The sequence below is a fragment of the Agelaius tricolor genome, unplaced genomic scaffold (genome assembly GCF_023055355.1).
Source record: "Agelaius tricolor isolate 1412-34295 unplaced genomic scaffold, bAgeTri1.0.p SCAF_5, whole genome shotgun sequence".
In the NCBI taxonomy this organism is placed as follows: domain Eukaryota; kingdom Metazoa; phylum Chordata; class Aves; order Passeriformes; family Icteridae; genus Agelaius; species Agelaius tricolor.
This window is the reverse complement of record NW_027269265.1, coordinates 40,611,912-40,636,402: the sequence shown is the minus strand read 5'-3', so window position 1 is coordinate 40,636,402 and position 24,491 is coordinate 40,611,912. Positions and strand designations below refer to the sequence as shown.

Below are 24,491 nucleotides of genomic sequence, written 5' to 3'. Positions count from 1 at the left end.
ACCTGAGGCATTGGGTGTTGTGACCTACAGTCTCCCTGGGCATCATTTCTGTGGGAAAAAAATTATTGTGTAAGTAGATATGTACCTTTAATTTTCAGACATTGTCACAAGACTGTTTTCAGCAGGGCAAAATGCATTTTGCCCATAGTCTGGTCTGTAACTGGAGTTGCATCTGGTGCTCCTGGGAATGCCAAATCTCACATCTGATCTGAAATGCCAATGAGAGCATATGAAGCTGTTAATGTTTGTGTGAGGTTTTTTAGTCCTCATTACCAACCTGATAGAAAGATAATTCCTCAGCTGTTGTTCCAACCTGTGGGATTTTATCCACTTAATTAATTTTCTTTCTCGTTAAGAAAAATCTCTTTATGCAACAAGGAGCTGCACTTGACTTGCTTTTCAGAGACCCTTCCCATGTCTGTGTCAAAGGCACAGAGGCTCCAGAAACTGGAGGGTGAGCCCTAGGGGGCAACATGCTTGTGGAGGCTGAGCTTGGAAATGCTGCCTTGTATGCTAAGGGCAAGCTCCTGGAGGGGAGTTAAGTCTGCACAGTGGATCCTGGTTCCTTCCCTGCTCCCCTCTTTTGCTACCACTCAGCAATAAAATGGAAGCTAGTGACATGACCAAAGGATAACAGACCACTTGCTGAATGCCTGCTGAGAGTTTAAAATGCCAGCCTACACCGCCATACCCAACCCTTCAGCATGTCAGCAAGCTGTCTATGTAAATAAATACACATATCAAACAATAAGCAGACGCCTTTTTAACATGCACTGCTTCAGGCTGAGATACTCAGTTCTGGTGCAGCTCATCTCAACATCTGTCAAGCTAATGCCAACTCCACAGCTCCCTTTCACTTGTATTTAATGCACAAAGATTTGTGTTGTGTTAAGTAATGAGGAATTGGCTTGCTTTACATTTGTTTTGGTGTTATTTCTGATGCATAAAATGTTAAATGGGAATGCTTTGTGTTCCTCCTGATGTCTGTGTCAGTGTGTAGTACAAACTCTTGTTGCTTATGCTTGATTAAGTGGCTTTATACAACCATGTGCGTGGCTGTACAAGCATACAAGGAAGAAAAAAATGTCATTTGCAAAATATACCACCACTGGGGCCCCAAGCGTAGAAACATTGAGGTGGGGCGAAAGCTGTGACGAGGGTTGGATTTAAAAGAAATTTTTTTTTGGAAACTAAATTCCAGTAGAGTCAGTTGTGCCCCTTAAATCAAACTCAGGAGCCACAGAGTCTAAAGCCTCAGGGGTGTGGGGCTCTGTGCAGTGCTGTGGGAGCAGCACCCGTGAGCTGCTAGTCCAGGTCAGGTCATGTCTAATCCAGGGTCTTGTCTCTGATAGCAGCCAGTGCTGATGAGGGAGAATGTGAGACCGGGGCAACAACCGGGAGAAATTCCACATTGAGCTTTTGTTTATTTTTGTTTTCATATTAAAAATGTATTGAGCCCAGATGATCCATAGACCACTGGGCCTACTCCTCTATTTAAAATTCACCTGCAGGCTAGAGGAGTGTTGGATGCTCTAGTGCTGCTGTCCATCTCTGTCCCTCCACATCAACCTTGGAGAACAAGTCTGCTTTTTATTTCCTTAATTCACATTTCTCTCATGCTACTGCTTTTACTCTGGTGAGATACTAAGGAATCACATTTAAAAAAAAAAAAACAACAAACCAGACAGACTCTTTATGCATGAAACAAGTGTTTAAGACAGCTCTCTATCAGACTTTTTTGGAGTCTGCTGAGAGAAAGGAGAATATTTCTGCTTCCCAAGACACTTTCAAGTGGATTAAACAAAGCAGAGGGGATAGGAGAGGCATGATCCTCCACTGGAAAGGAGGATTTATATGACCTGATATATCTTGTGTTTCTTAATGTCCCTTGAATAGAGATGATTGAAATCTCTCATCTGAGCAAGCACACATACATTATTAGTGACAAAAGACAAAATACGTTACTAGTGACCCTAAATATATTATAACCCTCTGCTTCTGATCACAGTGGTGCATCATCTGGAATAGTAATAGGGGATGAATGGGGCTTGCTTATATAGATAGGCCTGTTCTTCCATAATGGAAAGGGAAAATTGCTACTAAAGATGCCATTGAATCAAAATTTTGATGACTCTTGGTATGTCTGCCTGGGCCACTTTCCATGTTGCGGTTTCAGACCACTTTACAAACTTGAATAAACTTTTCCCCTCACTATCTTCAAAGGTCAGGAATTAATATTCAATACCTTATGTCTGAAAGGACTAGGACTGTGTGTAACAGGATATGATTTTGTTAGGCAGCAGGCACTTTGTCCTGTGCAGAAGTGTATGGATGTGCATTTTCTGCATACAAGCACTTGCACCTCTCAAATATTTGCCCTTCCCCTTCAAAGAAACCAGGATGTGGCTGGTATGTGTATATTTGAAATGCCAGGTTGTACAGAGCAGAGAAGAGTCTTGTAAACGAACACCCATGGGAGGATGAACCACCCTGAAAGTGCTGAAAGAGTCCACTGAGACACAGGCATGGAGAACATCTACCCAAGTACCATTTGGTGGGCCCTTGCTCTGCTCACTAGACCATGCTGCCCCTCTATTGCATGTAAGCTGAATGTCCAGGGTGCAGAGCACTCCTCACCAATGCCCCTGTGTTCCCACTAAAGCCTCCCTCTCATCCTGGGCAAGTGTGAAATAACACTTTTGTGCTGGGGAGCAGGGAGCTGCTGACAGAGGGCTGATACCCTGTGTGGGGGAGGAATTTCCTTTCATGTGGTCTGGTGTGACATTAGCACTTTCCAGCTGGCTTGTAGGTGGCTTTGTAATCCCTGGATTGACAAGTGGCAGTTCAGCTCAGTATGGCTGTCATCTTCAGACAGCATGACAGAGACAGGGAGCTTGACATGTCCTGCTGCAGCCCTGTCTCAGGGAGGAGTTGCTGTGACAAGACCCTCTCTCCCTGCTTTTCATATCGATCCTGAAGGAGGTGCTAAGTGTTGTGTGATGCAGAGGGGTCAGAGATGGTACCTGATGTTTCACATGGGCAGTTGGTGTTGGCCCCGAGATCTGGAGAGGCTAGGCAGGGCAGAGGATTTGGGCTTCAAAAGAAAGCAAATCAACAAGTAGACTAGAGAGGAGAGAATTAATATCATGAAATGGATTTACATGGCGCCATCTTCATATCTGAACTGGAGCTGTCAGGGAGAATGAGATCCAGACTCGCTGCTGTTCTCCAGAGAGGAGCTGCTATGGAAGGATTGCTCATTTAAAGTGATGGCCCCACCTCTGTGCCCCGTGTCTGGCTGATTTCTGCAAGTAGAAAACAGATGCAATCTGGCATGATCCCTTCTCCTCTCCCACTGACCTTTCATGCCATTCTGCAGGCTCTGATTTACCTTCTTTTGCTTGCCTTATTGCTTTCACCCCTTGAGCATCTGTTGGTGTCTTCCTCCCACCCTTACCTGCCTCTTAACTCCATCACCTTTTTTTTTGATCCTCAATCATTTCTGGCTCCCTCCATTCAGAATAAGTGGTACTTTAGCATCTATCCAGTAGATTAACAGATGTGTGCACCTTTGTTGCCTACAATACAGAAAGGGGGTGTGTGTGTTAAACACCTAACTACCAGTGTTTTATCACACACCACTCCATCCTCTGTTCTGGAACTTGCCTTTTGGGGACTCGCAGCACCTCTTCCTGGGCATGACACTCCTCTGCTGTGCAGAGGAGTAAGAGGGGAAGATGCAGAGCAACTGTGTTGCTTCCTCCTTATTCTGCTAGAAATAGTCCCATCCTCCTATTGCCTTCCAGTCAAAGCCCTTTTCTGGTCAGCCTTATGAACTGGAAAGTAAGGAAGAAGATTTTGCTTTTAGTCCTGACCTTGACAGGGTCTTCATGGTCACTGGGAGATGCTTCCCCTCATTTCCTTCAGGTGTACAAGAAAGAGTTAGTCTTTCCCAAGCAGGAGGAAGTAAAACAAGGTGGCAGTCTTCTACTCAGGTCCAGTATGTGTCTTATGTATTTTCCTTGCTGTTTCTGACAGGTTGACCAGCCTCGATCACAGTGTTAGAGACCTGAAGCAAGGATCCTGACAGATGCATATTCAGTACAGCCTGACTTCTTGAGGAGAACAAGTATTTCCCTGAAAGTCTGTCCCCTCAAAGCAGCACACAGGTAAGGCAGACAGTGCTTCCAGTGCTCAGGCTCACTTGCACTGGATTGAGCAAATTACTTTTTCCATTCATTTGGCTCAAGAAGGGCTTTGTCACCACTGCCTGCCACGTCTGCAGGGATGAAAGCTTACAAAGTATTTACAGCATGGGGAACGTTTCTCAGCAAAAATGTACTTTCAGAGGATCAAGACGGCCCATATGGTTGAGATAAATATAGGTTAAAAGCGTGGGAGGAATGTGCTGAAAAAAGAAAAATTTGACATATGAGGTATTAATAAAGTAATACTTAGATTTTGTATTCTAAAATAATTTTGTATTGAAAATACCTTAATTTAAACAGAAAACTTTTTAAGAAAAAGGAATAAAGGAATGTATGTTGTGGAGAAGGGGTTTAGAAAGAAATTAATTTAATAATGTTGTTTTCAACTCGGAAAGATGTATCAGGTCATCCGTAAGTGGAAAAAAACAAACACAAAAGTCTTGCAGTTCTAATTGCTATGACTCATGGAAACCAGGTCTAGAAAAAATTAGGCCCTTTAGTCCAAACTCTTAATCCCCTACTAGTATGTAGCATCGTTCCCAGCAGCGTCTACCAGCCCTGATTTAAATGATGGGATTTTCCCTTGTCCCCTTGGGATACTATTGCACAGACTAATAGAATTAATCTGCTTACTTCTCTTTCAACCCCTGACCGCTGCAGATGCAATTAGTAGTAGGTGATGGGGGGATTCTGTTTCCTAGGCTGTATTTTGAAGGCTTAGGGCTGTATTGTGTTAAACCAGACATCGGTTGCAAGTGTGTTTGCATGAGTGTGGCTTATCTGTCAGTACTCATTACAGCCCCATAAACGTCTCTGAACTACATTTCTCAGACTTAGGAGCTTTTCTACAATCGTAACTCAGGATCTGATAAGGGACAGACTAATGTATTTGAATGCCTGTGAGAAAGATAACATGATTGGGAGCTAAAGTGAAATGCAAAGTCATATGCTGCCAGTGCTAGAGACTCGAAGAGGCAATTTACTTCTGTGCTTCTGGAGCATTCTCTGGTCTCTTTGGCTTTTCTCCCAGACAATTTGGTAGGATGAAATTCCTTTTTGCTGTGTGTGGTGCTGCTGGAGGTACTACTGCACCTTTCCATCTGTGAATTTCAGGCTTGTCTTAGATGAATGGTGTGGGCTTCTTCTAATGTTTACTGAAAGGCTCCAGTTAAATAATCAGATACAGTTAAATGAATTTGAGATGGAAAACCATAGCTGGTTGTATTTAGTTAATACAAAGTAGAGCATCTTTCTGTGACATTTCACCTGGGTTTTTTTCCTCATATTTGGAAAAGTTTTATTAGGGAGAACAGAGTTTCTAAGACAGATGAATGCTGGAATGCAGATGACTGAGTTACACCTGGAGACTACAGCAACAGCTGAGCTGTACAAATTCCTTGTGTGGATTCATCCACTTACAAAGTGATTTAAAAACAAAAAAAAAATAGAGCAGGACTCTAATTTTTTAATTAAAAACAACGTCCTAATAGAAAAAGCAACTGCAATATAATTGCCATTGGATGTTTGAATGAGGCTTCAATGTGAAATGGAGCCTGGGGGTCCTGAAAAACTGGAGGCATGTGCCAGCCTTCCACATGGGCTCTGTCCTCTGGCACTTAAAGGAGAAAGTTACAGTCGTGTTCCTCCTCCCTCTCAATAAATCCTGGCTCTAACATGCCATAGCTTTTCTGGAGTATTTCTTCAAACAGAAAGCCTAAATGTAATCTTAGCCACTTAGCCACTGTTGCAATCTTTCATTATCAGGATAAGTTAATTACATTTATTAAAATCTGACTAAATTGCCTGTGTTTGTCAGGTACAAAATTCTTAAACACTGAAGATTTTAAAGCTTTGATATGCTCAATGAGTCCTGCTCTAATTTTCCCATTGTTTTTAATTACTTGAAACTCTTTTCCAGTTTGGGGCTTGGCTGCTTCACGTGGTTTCGTAATGTGCTTTAAAGCATGGGGAGGTGGAGACTAAAGCCGGGGGTAATGATCCGTAGCACTCTGGATCATCTGCAGCTTATGTTCCCTGTCCCTGCTTTGCCAGGCAAGCTTTACTCCAGTGAAAGTGTCAGTAAGCCCAAGGCAGATAGGCACTGTTCCTTCTCTCCACTTCGCTTTTTCTTTACCCTGAAAGTTTATCTTGTGCTCACCTTTTAAAAGCTTTGCATTAGCTGGGGGGCCGTGAAGTAAAAGGCATGCTTTAAATACAGATGCTGGTGATAGTCCTTTCAAAACTGCATTTCTCAAGCTGGGAGCTATTGACCCCTTTCAGTGCAGTCACAAAGAAATTCAAGAGGAAATGGAGGGTGAGGGCCAGCAGGGAATATATATATATATATATATATATATAAATTTTTTCCCCCTAAGTTTTCTTCTTACTCCACCCCCTGCCAAGCTGGCTATTGTTTGTGCCTCCACATGGGATACCAGTGGCCACATAAGGAAAATGGCATAATGTTACATTCTTTCTAAAAATCGATTTCTTACAGTTACTTTTTCTTCCACTCTTACTGAAAGTTGTTCTGTTTTGATGCAAGCTCTAGGCAAAAGGAAAGTACACATGGTAGCTCATGGTATACATGGTATAGCATCTTGGGCTGTGCAAAAGACTTACTTTGTCTCTATTACCTCAGTTCAGGTGATGAGGCAAAGCAGCAAAACGGCAAATTATGAGGTCCAGCTACTATGACAGGAGGAGAGGATGTTGCATTTTCCTGCATTTTTAACTCAGTAATAATGATGTTTGTTTTCTTGCCTTCTTTTTCTTGCTTAAGAGGATGCTCAGGCCATGGGACAGAGGCAGGGAGCACCCCTCTGCACCCCTTTTCATTCACAATCTCCCTTCATACTCATACATGTTTGCAGCTGAAGTGCTGAGTGAGTGGCGTGTGCCAGTGTGGGCCAGCAGCTTGCTCTCTGTTGGAAGGCCAGTCCCACTGCTGGGGATGAGCACAGCCTGATATCCCAGCAGGCAGATGAAATGCTTGAGCCACAGGAAGCCAGGCTGTGAGCAGCAGTATTTCAGGGGTGAAGTTCTGTGGGTAGCACGGGTCAGTCTAAACATGCACCAGCTCAGGGATAGGACTCCTGAATTTTGGGATTTTTTCCTGGTGCAGCTGTCACTTGTTGATGAACAGAAGCTGCCTGCTTTTTTGAAAAAGTCTGAACTTCAAACACATCCACTTAGCAACTTCTACAAAGGAACAGCTGGAGCAACATGAGCACAAATAAGGCCGAATCCCCTGACTCCAGAAAGCAGAGGCAGAGCCTGGAGTGGGAAAAGCAGAGGTTTGGGAGCTGGGAAAAAGATAACTCTTGGAGAGGAATGAGTGCATGCTTGTGCATGTGAGCCTAAGACATGGGCACTCTTCCTTTTGCATCCTCCTGTAGCCTCTTGAATTGGGATGCAGTTTTTAGTTGTGCTTTCTATTGTTGCTATCACTTCTCGTTCCTTGTGATGCTCTGCTGATTGTCCCCATAAAAATCTGCTGAACAACTGATAATGTTGCAAACTTGTTAAAAATTTAAGTAGAAAAAACCCAACTCCTTCTTAGAAAGAAGAAGCAACAAATTTTGAGGTTCATTTACCACAATTATGTCACAATACTCAATATGTGTTCTGCTGAGGTGTGATTACAGAAGTGGAAAAAGGGAAAGTAGTTCCTATAAACACATTTTTGGGCAGAATATTAATAGTTCAATATTATTATGAGGATTATCAGTGTGTGCAGTGACAATATACACTTTTTTTCTTTATTAAAATGTTGAACAGTTTGACAGCTTTTAAAGATTTTGTGAGAATGGAGTAAGGACTTTTTAGAGGTTCAGAATTTTTATATAAGCCTGTAAATGGAAGCTGCATTGACCAAAAGAATTGGATACCATACTGAGAAAGTTCTAATTTTCTTTAATTTTTCTTTTGACTGTGAATTAAATTGTTTGGAGAAGCTGTGCTACTCTCCAATACCTACAAAATTAGTCTCCAAGAGAATCTTCCTCTATCCTAAATTGTATTTATACTAGAGATAAAGCTGGGGAAGCCTTCTGGGCTTTACTTTACTCTGAGCTTGGTATAGCAGGGGAATGAGCTCACATAGCTTTCTCTTTATGAAAGGCAATTTGGTGCCTCCTAAATGCTGTCCAGGGTGGTATCAAGAGGAGCTATCACAGCGAGCGGTGTGGAACAATGCGATGCCCTGTGTGCTCGGTTCTCAAATTACCAGTGAAGCGGCAAATGGGTTCTGACATGTACATGGCTGGCATGGGACATCTGAGTTAGCTCTGCACAGATAAATGGGATGCTCCTGGCCCAGCCATTGTTCCAAGCTCCCTGCAAGCTCCCAGGCCAGGTGTTTTGGTGGCAGCCTGCTCGCACTGTAACTGTCCCAGGAGCTGCCGTGGCCAACGTTTGCTGTGCGCGCTAAGCGGGGAGAGAGGAGCGTTGAGGGTGAGTGCCAGGTCAGCCATGCATCCCAAGTATCTTCTCTGAGGAGCAGAGCTTGTGATCTCAGCTGGGATAGAGGGAGGTTTCAGCTCTTCTGCTGCAGGAGGTGCTCCTCAGGCTGTAAGTGGCTGCTGACAATGTGGCACGGGTTTGCCGCTTCTGTCTCTAATGGCTCTAGAGGACTCAAATGTTGCTAGAACTGATTCTGCCAGCAGTGGGCTGACCTTTTGGGAGGTATTGTCCCAGGGAATTGGAGCTAATCCTTCTGATGATCACTGTGGGGCATGTGGGGACTGCGTTGGGCTATGCTGTTTCCCTATGAAGTTGGGAGCTTGTGTAACCTGGAAACGACCATGATGGAAGAGGAAAGAAATTTTCATTAGAAATATATCTCTAACAGCTCCTGTCACTTAACACTGAATGCTACAGAGTAATTTAAAGCTTGTTTGACTAGCTCTATCATGGGTAAAGTGCTTTGTCAAGGGAAAATGAGGTGTACCCAATGTGACAGGACAGGAAAGCGGAGCTGCCTTTCATTGTTGTGCCGTGTCTGGGTGGAGTGGCTGAGATAGGGTGTCCCTGAGAATGGCAGTGAAGGCTTTGCATTGCTTATTTTGAGACCTACAAAAGTACAGTCGCTTTTGATTTATGCATTTTGAAAATTATTGAGTAAAGCTGGGGACTTAGTTTAAAAGCTGCTAGAACTATTCTCTCACTGTAGAGACTTCTCAGGAAACAGATACTTAAGAGGGGTATATGTGCATGTATTTGAAGCTTTTATTCTTGGGCTTATGAGTAAGAGCTGGTATCAGTGAAAGGTGATAACTACTAAAATCAGTAATAAGGATAGTATTACACTCTAAGTAGTGAAGTGGTTTTGGGGAATTTTGCATTCAATTATTAGCTCTGTGCCTAGACTGCATACTGACAGTGGGAAGTAGCTTGATTCCTCTCTGCCTTCCTTCCTCATCTGTATAAAGATGGTAAAATAGCTGATAAGATTTTTCTTGTAGGAAATGTATTTTATTTTGTGTAGAAACCAGCTTTGTGGAACTTTGCATTCCTCTTCACAGAAATCTGGTGATGAAAATGTTTTACTTCTAGAAGGTTTATCTTCCTATTTTTCCCTGTTGTTCTTCCTTTCTGTGACAAAACAGGAACGGGAAGAAAAAAATTAAAAAACTAATCCAGAAATTCCCTTTCCTCCCTTGTAAAACTGCATATCAAAAAATTCTATTCAGCTTACGTTAAAAAGACAATAAATTGAAAACTAGTTGATTTTTAAACTTGCAGAGCATGAAAAAGGTTATTATTACTATCAAGTGCCCTGACCTGTTTTAAAGCTGAGGTTTCTTTCTTGCTTGCATTGATGCATCTATTTAGTCAAAATCTTGAGAGCTGTTTTGAGAGAGGAGCCTACACACAGGTCAGCTGCTGGCCAGGCTTGTGCACAGTAAAGATAATGATAATCTAATGTCTGGTTTGTCCTTTGTAAGATGATTCATGCTCCGGTTACCTTCTAATGGATGGGAGTTGCATCCTTGGCAGACATTACATTTGTTGACAGCTGTTGGCAGATAAAAAAATAGGAGCAGCCTTGGACATGCTTGTGCTGGACATTCAGGGCTGTTCTCCTCAGAAGCAAGGGTCAGCAGAGCTGAGGTGGAGAGGACATGCGGGCATTTTGTGGCTGGATGAGATGGAGGGGGTTATAAAGGCAGTGCTCTGCCTGTATTTTAGTTTCCAGTGCCCAGCACATGGAAATCTTGAGCTGAACATGTCTGCAGCCGTTCCTGTCCCAAAAACATGGAATAGAGCACACGTATGAGTGGAACAACACCTCCAGCAGCATGTACAAATATATATTTCAAAGTGTATTTAAGCAACATAAAATTCCTTTTTTAATCATCTGTGAAAGGTTTATTTTCAAATGCCCAATCACTAACGAGGTGCTAATTTTCAGATGGACTTGTAGCACTGTCTTGACATTTCAAAGTATCTGGGAGCATTAACAGGCTTAGTCCCGCCCTGCAGCGTGGCAGGAGCCAGCCCCTGAGCCCAGGAGGGTAGGAGGAAGCTTTTCCTGTGAGCTGGCCTTGTATAATTGCCACCTTGAACTGTTTCTGGCACTTTTCCCCGGTGACTGTTAATGACAGGATATTAGAGTTTGTGGCTATCCAACCCACTGGTTTCCCCATGCTCTGCAGCAGGGTTTTCATGCTTGGGCATTATTGCTGCTGTCTGGGTAGCTCTTTCTGGTGCTAGAGAGAGAAAGATGGACACCCAGTGCAGTACAGAGAACATGTTTGGCAAGGCAGAATTTGTCACTGACTCCTCAAACTGACCTGGACCATTTATAACATTTCTGGCTGCAAAGTATATCCAAGAGTACATTCCAAGAAAGCTAAAAATAATATCCTCAACCTTAACTTATTTCTCCCACAAGGATTCAGTTAACAAGAAGGAAAGAGTTTGTTCTTTTTTCCCCCCATACTAAAGCACTCAGCTCTCAGAATGGAGCTATAAGTTTATCACAATTATTGGCCTGTGAGTTGGATTCATGTATGGATCACGTTACTGGAAAGTGTAATTATTTGCCAGGACTGCCTTTGCTTTTCCATTTCCCTTTCCATCTCCCAGTTCTGTATGCTATCTGGTAGCAGCACTGAAGGCCAAAGTCTCTCTGAACTGATTGGAACCAGGAGTTGGCATTCTGCTATTCTGGGCCCTTCTGCCAAAAGCCAGTGTTCAAAGTAAAGACTGTAAGTACAGACTACTCACATGAGCACAATTTATGGTTGTTTAAAATACCTGAAGATCAGTACAGCAAAGCTCTGATTCTCCTGGAGACTTAGTGTGACCACACAGTGGAAAATGTTGTGTATATTCCACAAATCATCTCAGGAAACGCGGATAAGTGATGGTGACTTCTAAAAAGCAGTGATGAAATGTTTTCTGTTTTTTGTTTTTTGGGGTTTTTTCAAGATGTAGTTGGAAAGAACTAATTTGGAAAAGTGCAAATTAGCTAAATGTAAATCCAGATGTTTAGGACTAGCAATATAAATCCCCAGGGGTACTCAGTAGTCCTGAATATTAGGTGTATTAAGCTAATCTCAAAGTGCTGCCTGAGCTCCTTGGGATCTTGGTCTTTTGCTCTGTGTTTTTTTCTATTGATTAGTCGTAATGACAATTGATGAAAAGTCTGGTGTTATGAAGGTTCTTTTCCTTTGAATAGAAAATCAGCTGTGCATATCAAGTGTGTGAATCACATCTCTGTAGTAGACAATTTTTATGAAAGACAAAAATTGCACAAACTTTTATATCCAAGAATCTTCACAGAGACCATTCGTCTTCATAAAATCAAGTTAAAATTAAATAAATAGATTCAATCAATAGTAGGGCTACATATATATATGTATATATATATATATTTGTTAACATTAAAATATTTACTTCCAGATTTTTTAATGCAATATATTTTTTGTTTAGAAATGCCAAAGCCAATCTATTTAATATGAAAAATGAAACCAACATTTTCCTATTAAAATTAGATCCAAACATTTTATAAAAAGAGGCATTGTGTGGTATTTTGTTTGGGGTAGTTGGTGGTTTTTAAGTTAGAAAATGTAAAAAATAAAATTTCATCTTAGATTCAAAAAAACTTTGGGGAATTAATTTGAAGGAATACCTTTGTATTTTTTTTGTTTTAGAAAAAAATCTTTATCAGTTCAAACTGAAGTAATTTTTCCCATCTGGTTTGGCCATTTTTTTTTCTCTTTTTGTCATCCAAAAAACAGAATCTTTTGATCATCTTGCTATGTTCCTTCTGGGTATACTGATGTAGAGTAATTTTCATTTGGTTGGTTTTTTATGATATAAAATTTCTTTTTGTGCCCCATTTCTGAAAGAGTTTGGGGCTTGTCTGGCAGGAAAATGATGATTAAGGCATTACTCTTCCTTCTGCTGATGAGTTGCTTTTGTCACTCTTAGTGGCAGGGAGACTGCTCTAGGTTATCCTGTTCCTAATTTCTCATCCACCTCTGAATTACTGAATACTCTCAGCTGCAAGTCAAGGAATAAGGCATGAATTCTCATTGTTATCATTGAATGTTTTCTTTGCTAATTCTCTTTTATTGTGTCCCAGTGACTTGCAGCTGAGGATTAAAATAACTGCCTTCAGCACCAGCAGTAGGCTCTGTTTGGAACCTCCAAAGGGCATTATTTATCTTCCCTGTATCCCTTGTACTGTGCCTGCCCAGGATGAGCAGCTCTCCCCTCCCCATTCCAAGTGGTTCTGTTACTGAGGAATGTTGGACAGATACCATTATACACACAGTAGAGGTGCCCCCAGATTTGGGGTTTGAGCTTGATTGGAAGGGAAGGGAAGGGATGGGAAGGGAAGGGAAGGGAAGGGAAGGGAAGGGAAGGGAAGGGAAGGGAAGGGAAGGGAAGGGAAGGGAAGGGAAGGGAAGGGAAGGGAATGTTTGTTTTTTTCAGGAGAGACCCTGGCAGTAGTGCTTTGCAGAACTGTTTTAAATACGCTCCTCAGGCAGGGAGGTCTGTGGGTGCAGGCGAGCTGTTCAAGTGTTTCCATGCAGTGCTCAGGGCTTCCGTCCCAGGCACGTACTTCATTATTGCTTCAGGGAAAGGCATTCTGGGAGTCATCAATCAGCATCACTCTGGGCTTCTTCTCAATCAGAGCTCCTCTGATGTGTCTTTCAGTGCTGCTCATTTTGTTTTTAATTTCTGAATGAGGGATCGATTTGCACAAAACAGCACCAGGCAGAAGAGTTGGTTTTGCAGTGGGTAAAAGCATCTGGAGTATTTTCTCCAGAGCACTTAAATGGGTATTTCAAGTTGTAGGTCCTCAAGAAGACAGTGGTGGCAGTGCTTTGCTGAAGTGTGCTCTGAAGACCTCAGTGGTTTCTTAACGAAAGATTAAGTTGTCCCCTTGGATCTTTGCTGTCACCTCTGATCTGGAGCACATCTTGTCTCAGAAAGGACCCCTGTGCTTCAGCTTTACAGTGGTGCCATATCGCTGTCCTACCCCTTTATTTATCTTTCTGTCCTTCCATTTACCATACCTCAGATTATTTGCTGCAACTCTTCTTGCTTTTGCTGAGGCAGTGTTGCAAAATGGTCATACTGGGAAGGGAAAAGCTGTAAAAAAAGATTTACGTGATTCAAGATAGTCTTTATGTACATAAGACTTTGTGGGGAAAAGCTTATCTGATTTAAAAGATAGAAAGCTTTGCCCTTCCTCTGTCAGTGGGTAAACTCAGATTGAAATCCAGGACACCTACCTGGTACAGAAGTCCCACTTCACCCTTCTGACTTAAGCAAATTGCTGTAAAATTGATGTAGCTGGCTGGGAAGCCACACCCTGAACTGCGAAGGATGGGAATTGCATGCCCTGAGTTAATCTCCTCAAGGACATCTGTACAAAGTGCACTTAGGCCATTATTTTCTGATGTTCCATGCCATTGCTCTCAAAGGAGAAAAGAAGGACTGTACTTATTTTTCCCCAAAGTTCAACTGGAGTTGAAGGGAGGTAGTTCTTTACCTCCCTTAATGAGTAACTTTATACTGTGCTGTCTCCTACAATAACAGCTGTCAGTGCTAGAAGGAAAATAAGCTATTTGCCAAGACAGTGAGGCTGTAAAAGTTGGTAAGAGAGAAGGAAAGCTATGGGCAAGGAGCTGAGATTGTAGCAGGAGTCATGAGAATTCCCAGCTCTGAAGAGTGCTCCTGATTTTATCTTTTCATACAGCTCTGGGGGTAGTGTTTGTTTAATGTTTCTAGTCATGGTGAATGAAAGTAAAAATCCTCACTGGATAGTGTATTAGTACTGTGATGATGAGGAAGGTTAGGCTACCTGTTGCATTTGCTGGATAGTGTTGTTGTGTCACAAATTATGTTTATGGCTAAGAACCTCAAATGCTGACACAGAATCAAGTAAGGTAGGAAAGGGCCATTGTGACCCCTTTTTCATCCTAGACACAAGGTTTCTTTGAATTAATCCTGGTTTGGATCAGAGTATCTTCAAGCAGCAATTTGTCATACCTTTTTTATTCATGACCATTCTTCTCTGTATATTTTGCAATTACATAATGTCCATATGGCAGGTTGAAGAATTGTTTGAAAGGCAGCTGAACACTACAGAAGCTCTCTGAGCATATTTATCAGTGGCCTATAGATTTTCTGAGAATTGAAGATGCTTGGGGACCAGGTTTGTCTATAACTTTCTTAGCTCACGGTGTTCTTTGGTCTTTCCTCAAATATGAATTCTTCATCAGACTGTCCCAGTCTCTGTCAACATCAGCTGAAGCTGGAGACTGAGTGGAACAGTGCATGATGAGTAAACCTGCCCAAGGCACTGTGTATGAAATCTGAATGCCACTGGAGTTTATAAATGTGTACATACATAAACTCCAGTGTATGTACATACATCGGTGTACATACTCCCACATATCTCTCTGGCCCAGAAGTTTATCCCTTTACTGGTGAAGAACTTCTTGTGAATATAAGGATTGATGAATCATCTGTTCTCAGCTGATCTTTTCCTCCCACAAACCATCTCTGAAGCCTGGTTATGTGGGTGCATGTCCATTAATCGTGATACTGGTAGGGTCAAAACATGGCTTCAGGAATTGAGACTGCTGCCAATAAGGTGGCTAGTAAATCAGGAAAATTCCTGCAGTAGGAAGAGGTGTACCTAGGTGAGACCATACAGAGTGCTGAGAAATAAAGGAGAAGGTCACAGTAAGTTTTATATCTTCCCAGTGAGCAGTGCTGGGAAAGCAGGCAGCCCTAGGGAGACCAGGCAGCCCCAGGGAGACCTTGGAGCATGCTTTCATTGACAGAAAGTAGTTTGGCAACTTGTTTTCCTCTCTGCCTTTATTCTTTGAAACTGGAAAAGCTCCTTCTATCCCACACTCCATGAAGTCTGGGGAGGTACCTGTCCCAGCTTCTCCTGTTGTGCATTGCAGAGGTTTGCAGAGCCTCAGAGTTGCCTGTTGCCTGGATACAGGGCAGCCCTACATCTCAGCCCCCCAGCCAGCCCTGCGAAAGCAGAGGTCCTGGGGGGAGAGGTGGGCAAAGTAATCCCTGTGCACTGGGAAGCAGGAGCACAGGGAAGTCCACCTGATGCAGTCTGTAAGCTCAGAGCTTCCTTTTACTTTGCTGCTGTTATTATTATTTATCATTATTATTGATAGGAGGAAAGTGCAGCCCAGCTGCTCGGCGCAGAGATCTGAGGGCTCCCGCAGGGTGAAGCGCTTGGTGCCACTTAGCAAAGCAGCCACTGTGCTGTCTCTGGCGTGTGCACTTTATTTCACATGCTCGTTCTGAGCCTCCTGCTGTTGCTCACACTACAGATGCTGACAAGTAGCCTCCTTGGCAACGTGGAATCACAGCCTGTGACTTGAGACCCTGTGAGTATAAATACGAAGAAGGCCCTGACTGCTGAATATTTAAAAATAAATTATTTCATCTTAAACATGAAAATGCTCTTTGCATTTTTGCATTGGTGACAGTGACTGGCCAAGTCATGCATTATTCTTGTGTTCAGAGGGGACTATAATGACTGTAGGGCAAAAGCCTCCTGTCTCCTTTGCTGAGCACATGAAAGCTTATTGATAGGAGGATGCCCTGTTGTACGGCACATAGGTAAATGTCTATAAACTTCACTGGCTGAGAGTAGTCAAAAATAATTTTTAAGTTAGCTAGTTTAAATTTGGGCTATTTCATATTGCAATGAGTTTTGCTGTATACATCTGTAGAGCATTGTGCTATTTCAAACAGCGCTTAGGAAGCGTGTCAGTAGTGGTAATTAACCTTTAGACTGAGAGAGCATGAAAGATGTCAAATAATGGATCAGGGTCTTCTTGCTCAAAGTACAGTCAATTTTCATGACAGGAGTACTACCTGATCTATGAATATGCACATTCAGCTTTAATATGTGAAAACAAATCAGTGTAATGAAGTGTGTGTGTGGCAGGGAGATGAACACCTGAGCAAAGTGACATGAAAGTTTGACTCATCTTCATCGCTGAAGGAGGATAGCACCAAACTTTGAAGTAATATTAGAAACAAAACTGTTAGAAGTCTGAAAACCTGAAGGGCTTCAAGACAAACAGTAGAAGGTCAGGAAATGTGGAGCAGTTTTTCCTAGGTCTTTAGAAAATCTTATTTATGAAGGAATTTGCATCTCTGCATAACGAGTGCAAATGACTGACGACACAAGTGCATTGTTCTGAGGTTGCAGTCCACACTTTGTGTTTCTATTTACACATGTATGAAGGGTGTCAGAGGATGAGAGATGGGACTCACTGAGATTCCTTGTGAGGCAATTGTTGAAAAGCTGGGCTGAAGGTGAATGTGCTTTGTCTTGGCTCTGCGTGTGTGTGTATAAATATATATATATACACATACATACATATATATGTATGCAAATATGCACACAAAGCCACTGATTGTCAGTAAATAGCTATTCACAGAAGGCTAGTATCTATTGTAAGTAGAAATGAGAAACCCTTTTCTCTCTACTGAAGGTGAAGTTAGACCTTTTAGACCTATAAATTGCTATACTTTGGTACAGGGGTTTTGTCATATGAATTGTTTATTGCTCTCTTCCTCCCATCTTCATAAATAAATTTCTTATGTGTTTTACCAGATTATTTACTTAGGTAAACCAAGTATATGCTAACCAGGGGTATCAATAAAATTCCATCTCCTAATCAAATTTGAGTATTAATATCCCAACAACCTGTTGGATTAAGCACATTACACCATATAAATATTTCTGTTTAAAATGGAACCCACGCCCCTTTCTCCTCCCTGATTTCTGTTTTTAGAACTAGAGAAAAATATATGAAAGGCCTGTGTAATATCTGGAAAATTGAAATGGGAGGAGTGAATGTTCACTCTGGTTCCTGCTGAAGTGGAGAGTGGATTAACATTTTTGGGAACCATATTAGTATCAATTAATTTGAAAAAAATGGTGACCAGAATGGAGGTTGAAATTCTTACCTCTGTACACAGATCTGTGTGACTGACAAGGCTGGGCTGAACACCAGTTTTGTTGAGAGTGTAAGGAATTATCACTACTCAACTACCTCTACTGGGGGAAAAAAAACCCCCATAGATCACAAAATATAGGAGGACAAATAGTAACAGAGCTGCAAGTAATTCTGATTGAAAAATTGTTTGAAAGTTCCAAACCAGACTTAGGTGTGGCACACCACCTCTTCTTCCAGCCAAATGACAGTAGTAACTGGAATAAGAAATTAAATTGTACATGTGCAGTATTGAAACACTGGATTTAAAATAAAACCCCCAAAACAAAACAGAAATTAAAAACCCCCAAACCTGATTTCAAGTTTTGTTTTAAATAGGTGTTGGGAGGTTTTTTTCCCACAGCATAGGCAGGCAGGTCCAAAATCTATAAAAACTTGTACTCTAGTCTCAGATTTTTTGTTTAGTGAATCAGGTACAGTCTCCACTAAAGAGTTCACCATTGCATTGAGCTTTAAATCCTTTGGGCAACTAAAAAGATGATTTTTTTTTTTTTAAGGCAGCGCCAAAAGAAGCATAATTATTTTTCTAAGGTTAAACAATTAACCTCTCCTTCTAAATTTAGCACCATCCAAAACTGAAAACTTAAGCTAATGAAAGGGAAATGGTACAGGATTAGTAAACTGCTGTCTTTCCCTCCAGCTGTGGGACATCAAAGATGTATAAACCTTCATGTTCTGTTGCTTTATTGAAAATTCTCTTGTATCCTTCTGAGTGATGTGGAAGGGATGGGATGTTACAGCTGTGTTTTGACAGAGCCTCAGTGCATTTTGCTGGTCTTCCATGACATTGCAGAAGTTTCTTTTGTCTCTTATTGATTTTTATTGTTGTTCTTTTGAGACAATTTTCCTGAAAACAAAAGGTCTTGGTTGCCTTCAGTGTGACTTGTGTGGCAATGATGAGTTTGCAGCAGAGATATCATGTGCATACATTTGGAGTTGGCTTAACTGAATTAATTTTTTTAATGAGTATGACAATGTATCAGCCTAACAGAACCAAAGTCACCCTCAAACCACTGATTAGAGGAAAATAATTAGGATTGAATGATAAATTTAAATTCAACTGCAATTTACAGGAGTGTTTGTTTAAAGAAGAGCCAACAAAAAGAATCTTGGCTCTGAGGATCACCAGGAAAAAGCCTCTTTATATATTATAGCCATGTAGCAACCAACTCCAAAGATGAATTGCTGGAAGTGACATGTCTGATTTATTGCCTACTGCAGCTTTGAGAGTGTTTGCAAACTGAAGTGTTATGGTTAGGATGATTATAATTGGGGTTTATTTTATTTTAGAGAGAGGAAGAAAATAAATATATCTTTGTGGCTCCTGGATGTAGATGACTTCAGTGGTTACTTTTGGTCCTTAAGACAGCCAGGGCTGCAGGCTGTCATGTGCCTTTTCTCTGCAAAGGGAGCTGAGGCTGGGCAGTGGGAGGAGAGCCCCAGCACTGAGACCCCACTGCAGTGGGATAGCAAAGGGGTGCACAGACACTGGGCTTTGCCAGAGACAGGCAGATCTGGTAGAGCAAAAAAATTACACTGTTACCCTGGTGTGAAGTTCTGAGGGGATACTTGGGCTCCATGCCCCTGGAGAAATGTTCTGCTTTTTCTGGTATATCAGTAGGTCTGCAGCTGGTTTTGTTTCTGCCTCTTATAGCATGGATTTGTCAGTGCACTGGAGTTGGAGAATAACTCTCAATGTCTGGGCAGAGTGGTCTGTATAAGATGCTAAGATCTAACTAGTTAGTTCTTTTATATACTATTCACTGTGTTACTATTGTTCATCCTAAATTCCCCAAATGCTTCCTAACTTGTACACAGTGGAATTCCAAGTGGCCTTTTGAGCAAGGACAGTACAAGACTTGAAAGATAAGGAACTTTAATCTGTGTAGTACATTGCAACTTCTGTAAGTTAGGGTTGTGCAGAAAAGGTGTGTTTTTCATCTAATTTTAGCTCAATAGCCTGGTTGCTTGTGTTCCCTGGTGAGAACTGGGAAGACCAAGAATGTCAACCTGAATCTTCTGTCTCCCACATTCCTGCCCCATTGACCATACCTCTGGCTAGTTCAAACAGTCCATCTTGTTTTGATCAAAAGTTCCATCCTAGATTCACAAAAATATCACAAAATTCCTGGGTTTGAGTTTTAAAACAAATTCAAGCAGTAAATGTCTCTTCCAAACCAGAAAGAAATTCTCAGCTCAGACTTAGGCTTCATCTGGAAGATGCAACATGCTCTCAGGAAGTCCATGATATTCCGTCATGCAGAATGATAGGTGAAAGTGAGTAGGCATCAGAATGCAAAAATACAAAGATTTCAAATTAGAAAATGCATCTTAGAGATTGTGTTTTCAGCTTCTGGCTAAGCTGTCTTACAGAAAATATTCAGTTCAAACCTTTTTCAATTGTTTCTGTTTGTGCTGAGAAAAAAGACAGAAAAATCCAGAGAGAGCAAATTCCTTCAGACATGATTCATCTCTTTGTGCTACCTGTATGCCAACATGGGTTTGTGCTTTGCAGAGACGTGGATAAAATTAACTGGATATCCAACACAATCAGAGAACATTCTCACTAAGTAATAATGAAGAGGAGATGAACTATCCTCTCACTGTTCTTGAAACCCTCCTATTTTAATATCCTTCTCATCCTGCTGGCAAGATGCTGAAGCAGCACCAGCCATCCAGTTAAAACACAGAGTAGTCAGATGTTTAAATCAACTCAGATTTCCTTGAACACTTACACGTTATTCACTGCAACTCTTATAAAAATGTCTAGACAAGTCATTGCTTAGGATTCCAGCTCATTTTGTAGCTGCTGCTTTACAACATTCTGATTCTAAAATACAATTTTACAAGTGTTACTTTTACTGACTACATTTTCTTTTTCACTGTGCATTTCTACATGCCAAGAATATGAGCAGGCTGGAAAAGGGACCAGTGTTGTAACAGGTAATACAGAGCTCTGGCCATTCTTGGTTCTGCTACTGTTAAATATATTCCCTCTGTTTTGGGTAATTGCATATCGTAATGCATATCATGAATATTCAAAATATATTGAAAGCAACTCATTATTTGGAAGAAACATTCTCTATTTGGTCAGATTGCCTATAGCTAAACTATTTGCTGGTCCTATAGCTCTGGTAAAGAATATTCTATGTTCCTTTTCTGAGAAAAGTTGTGTGGATACAGCAAAGTATCTCTGGTAAATCAGATCTGGCCAAGCAAATGGGAAGGTTTTTACCCTACTGACACTTTCCTCTTTCACAAAGTTTCTTACTCTGAGGATCCAGCAGTGAAGTGGGTGCTTCAATGCAAGTCATGGACGTGTTGTCAGTGGAGAGTGGGTGAAATGTGGAACCAGAAGAGGAGGAATGTGTACAGGGACTGAGTGTCACAAAAAGAGCAGTGTGAGGGTGCCAGAGTAGGACCTGCCCTGGGGATTGTGGGAGATCCTCCCCTTGTTAGAAGTGTTGAGAAAGTTTTGGCAAAGGGGGATGCATCAGAAAGGTGGCTGGCTCTGACCCCATTGCAGAGAGCTCAGATAGTGCCTTCTGTGCTTCATATCCCCTGCTTTCCTCAGCAGTAACTTCCCCATGCTCCCCCCACAAACCTATGAAGAAAAATGGAGGGGAAAATTATTTATTTAAAGTCTAGTACTTTAAATAAAAGTACTTTAAATGCAGTGAAGCTGCATTAATAAGCCTGCATGCCTAGTAGAAGAAAACCCTTCCTAAACATGATGGAAAATAAATCCCCCTGAGTCCTCAGCATCCTGCTTGAGTCACTAATTCCCCAGGGCAGAAAACAAAGCAGGCAAAAAAAGTTTGTTTTCACATAGCAAAGCCAAAACATTTCTATTTCTGATTTAAGATGAGTTGTGGGAGCCATCTCCTCTTTAATGTAACATGGGGCCAGTATAGGTGAGTTGATAAATATACAAATTGATTTATTTCCTCACCCTATAGAGAGCACCTATTCCTTTCTGTGGGACTCATGTCTGCATGTGGTTTTTTTCTGGAGCTGCCCCAAAGTGCAGGGGGACAGTGTCACCCAGCACTGGGGCACAGGGAGGGTTCAGATGCCTGAGTCACATTTTCCACAAGCACAGCTCCTTGTCTGGCTCCAACAGCCAGCTCCAGTGGGATGTTGTCCTGGTCCTTCCTCTCTTCCTGACTGCCTGCACAGGCTGTCCCATCACTCCTCTTCTGATGCTTTTTGCCTCTTTGAGACACCTCTGGCAAAGACTTCAACATCCTAAGGTTCCTACAAATAGTATCTGCAACAGAGTACTCCCCTGGTTCCCTGAGGCTTTATAAATACATTCCCAACTAAAGGCAGTTTATAAATCTACTCAGCCACAGAATTGCACGTTTGATGAATATTCTCCACTTATGATGGGATAAGAGAGCAGAGAGTGAGACTTTGCCAGCAAATGGTCCCTGGCTGGAAGCAGTCTGCTAACACTTTTTCTATGAACTACTGCTCAGGGCTTGACCCAGAAGCACAATAGAAGATGCATGATTATAGCTGTTCTGATTAGGGCTGATAATTGTTCTGTTCTCATTTATAAATCTAATGGTTTGTTAATAAGGTCTGATTTGGGAATATAGCATAGTCTATCAACTAAAGGTGGCATAATGACATTAATAAGGGTAATTGAGGTGCTTCTATGATCTGCTTGCTCTTTGGTTTGTTAATTAGAAATTACTTTTCTTAATATATGATAGAAATAATATTACTTCCCTGTGAAGCCTGGGCATCTTGAAGGAAAAAGGGATGTGTCAGTCTGTGCTGTTAGTATGTTGCTGGAATATCTGTAGGGTGGTGAGCACAGGGACATGAACCAGCCTAATATGTGTCAGGTATTGTGTGTCTGTGTTTATATTTTGTATAAATAACAGCATGTGCTGTTACTTATGGCTGCATGTGTCTCTTGTTGCAAGACTGGGTGTGTAAGGCTGTCTGGGATCCGTGGGATTGATTAAAGAGCTGTTACAGGAGGAAATGGAAATGAGAGACAGACAGGCTGCTGAGCATTTAACCCTGGAGAAGAACCTTGGCATTTCATCTTCTATCAACGTTTGCCTGTAACTACTATTAGCATTAATTATGGAGATACTTAGTGAACACCCTGTTAGCCCTAATTAGAGCTAATGGAAGATATGTGTGGATGTTAACAGGACAAGAGACAACCAGGCTTCCATTTCTAAGGTTAAATATTCAGTAGCTCCCTCTTAGACATAACCAACATCCTATAATCATGCAGTCAGACTCATCCAAAAGCAGAACAGTTTCTCCTGTCTTTTTTTTCTCTCTCTCTCTCCAATTATGGCCACCTTACACTATTTTTGCTTAAATTAAAGAGCAAACAACAATGTGGCAGTGACCCCAGTTACCTTTACTAATGTAATTATGCTACCTCTCCTCTATTCATAGTGCACCTCAGAATCAGTCTTCATTAGCAAACCATTTGTTGCCCCTTTTACTATCCTTTTAATGAAGGCTAGTAGAGGCACTTAAGTGGAGCTGAAAGGACTTGGCTTTGTTCTGAACAGAGACCTTGTGACAAAGAGCTCAGGGCCTGAGTGCTTGAGTAGGTCGTGCAATATCCATGGTCTGTAAAGCTCCTGTCACTGTGCTATTGTTTGAAGCTGTAAACACCTTCTCCTTGCACCCAGTACCTTTGGTATTTTGAAAACCAGTGTTGCTGAAGAATTGAGGCTGCAAAATGTAGAGGTTGTCTCATTACCCTGCTGTTGTGAATGATGGCACTTCCCTGCTGCTAATCTCTGCCCAGCAGGTCAGTGTCCTCATGGAAACTGTCTTTTCAGAACTGGCTTGGAAACCTGTAACCCTCCCTGAGAGCCCTGGGCCTGCCTTGGGTGGTGTCACACTCATTAGGGTAGGGTGTGCTCCTCTGCAGTCCATTTCCTTTGCCATGGACAAACGTGGTGTTCTCAGGTAATGTACTAGGCAAAAAATGCATTTTTTTTCCATACAATCTATTATATAGTTCTGGAGTTGCCAGTGCAGTGCCACTTGAATGCTGCATAGTTGCAATCTTATTACCTACAACCTGTAACTCCCAGGTGCTTGCTGGCTGGAGCATCTAGGAAGAAGTTCCTATCACTAGATTGACTGAATATGCTATCAACTGATTTGGAAAATAACATTACAGCTTTGAGAAGAGAAAAGATAAGTTGTGGTGTGTCCTTGACAAAAAATATCCCATCCTTCCCTGGTGTATTGCATAATACTAAAAATAAACACAAAAGTATGTACATATTTCTCTCCTTCTTAGCTACAGACACTACATTTCTCAGTTAACCAATAAAAATGCCAGTGGCTGCCTTCCTGCAGGATGGTGCCCTGTAAAAGGTACATTGGATAGATGCCAGTGTAAGGCATCCTGAACATGCTTTGGAAGTTTCTTTGTTCACTCTTTACAAGGTCACTTGGGTTTCAGTAGAGCTTAATGCTCTAAGGAAACATGTCACAGGTGTTAATGGGTGCAGTGTGTTCTTAAGAGAAAAGTCATAAAGCAGCATTACCCCAGCCTTCCAGGTTGGTGGCTTTCTCACTTTTGATACATAAAATATATCTGAGGCAGTTCAAAGCATAAGCACGTCTGTGCTTGGCCCAGGTGACACATTTGCCCTTTTGCAGAAAGTGCCCATTGTGAGTGCTGGCTGAGGATCCCACTCACACCTGGGGCTCATCTGGGGCTCAGACAAAGCACCTGACTTCTGGGGCTGAGTGG

At 41.8% G+C, this 24,491-nt stretch overlaps 1 protein-coding gene across 4 annotated transcripts in view; it reads left to right on the top strand.

The window, feature by feature from the left end:
* TSPAN18 (tetraspanin 18) overlaps positions 1 to 24,491 on the top strand; it is a 123,086-nt gene that overhangs the window by 58,895 nt on the left and 39,700 nt on the right. For all 4 annotated transcript variants that reach the window (XM_071427567.1, XM_071427565.1, XM_071427566.1 and 1 more), the window contains exon 2: positions 4,039 to 4,169. The gene's annotated coding sequence lies outside the window, so the exon portion shown is untranslated. The remainder of the gene's footprint in view (positions 1 to 4,038; positions 4,170 to 24,491) is intronic.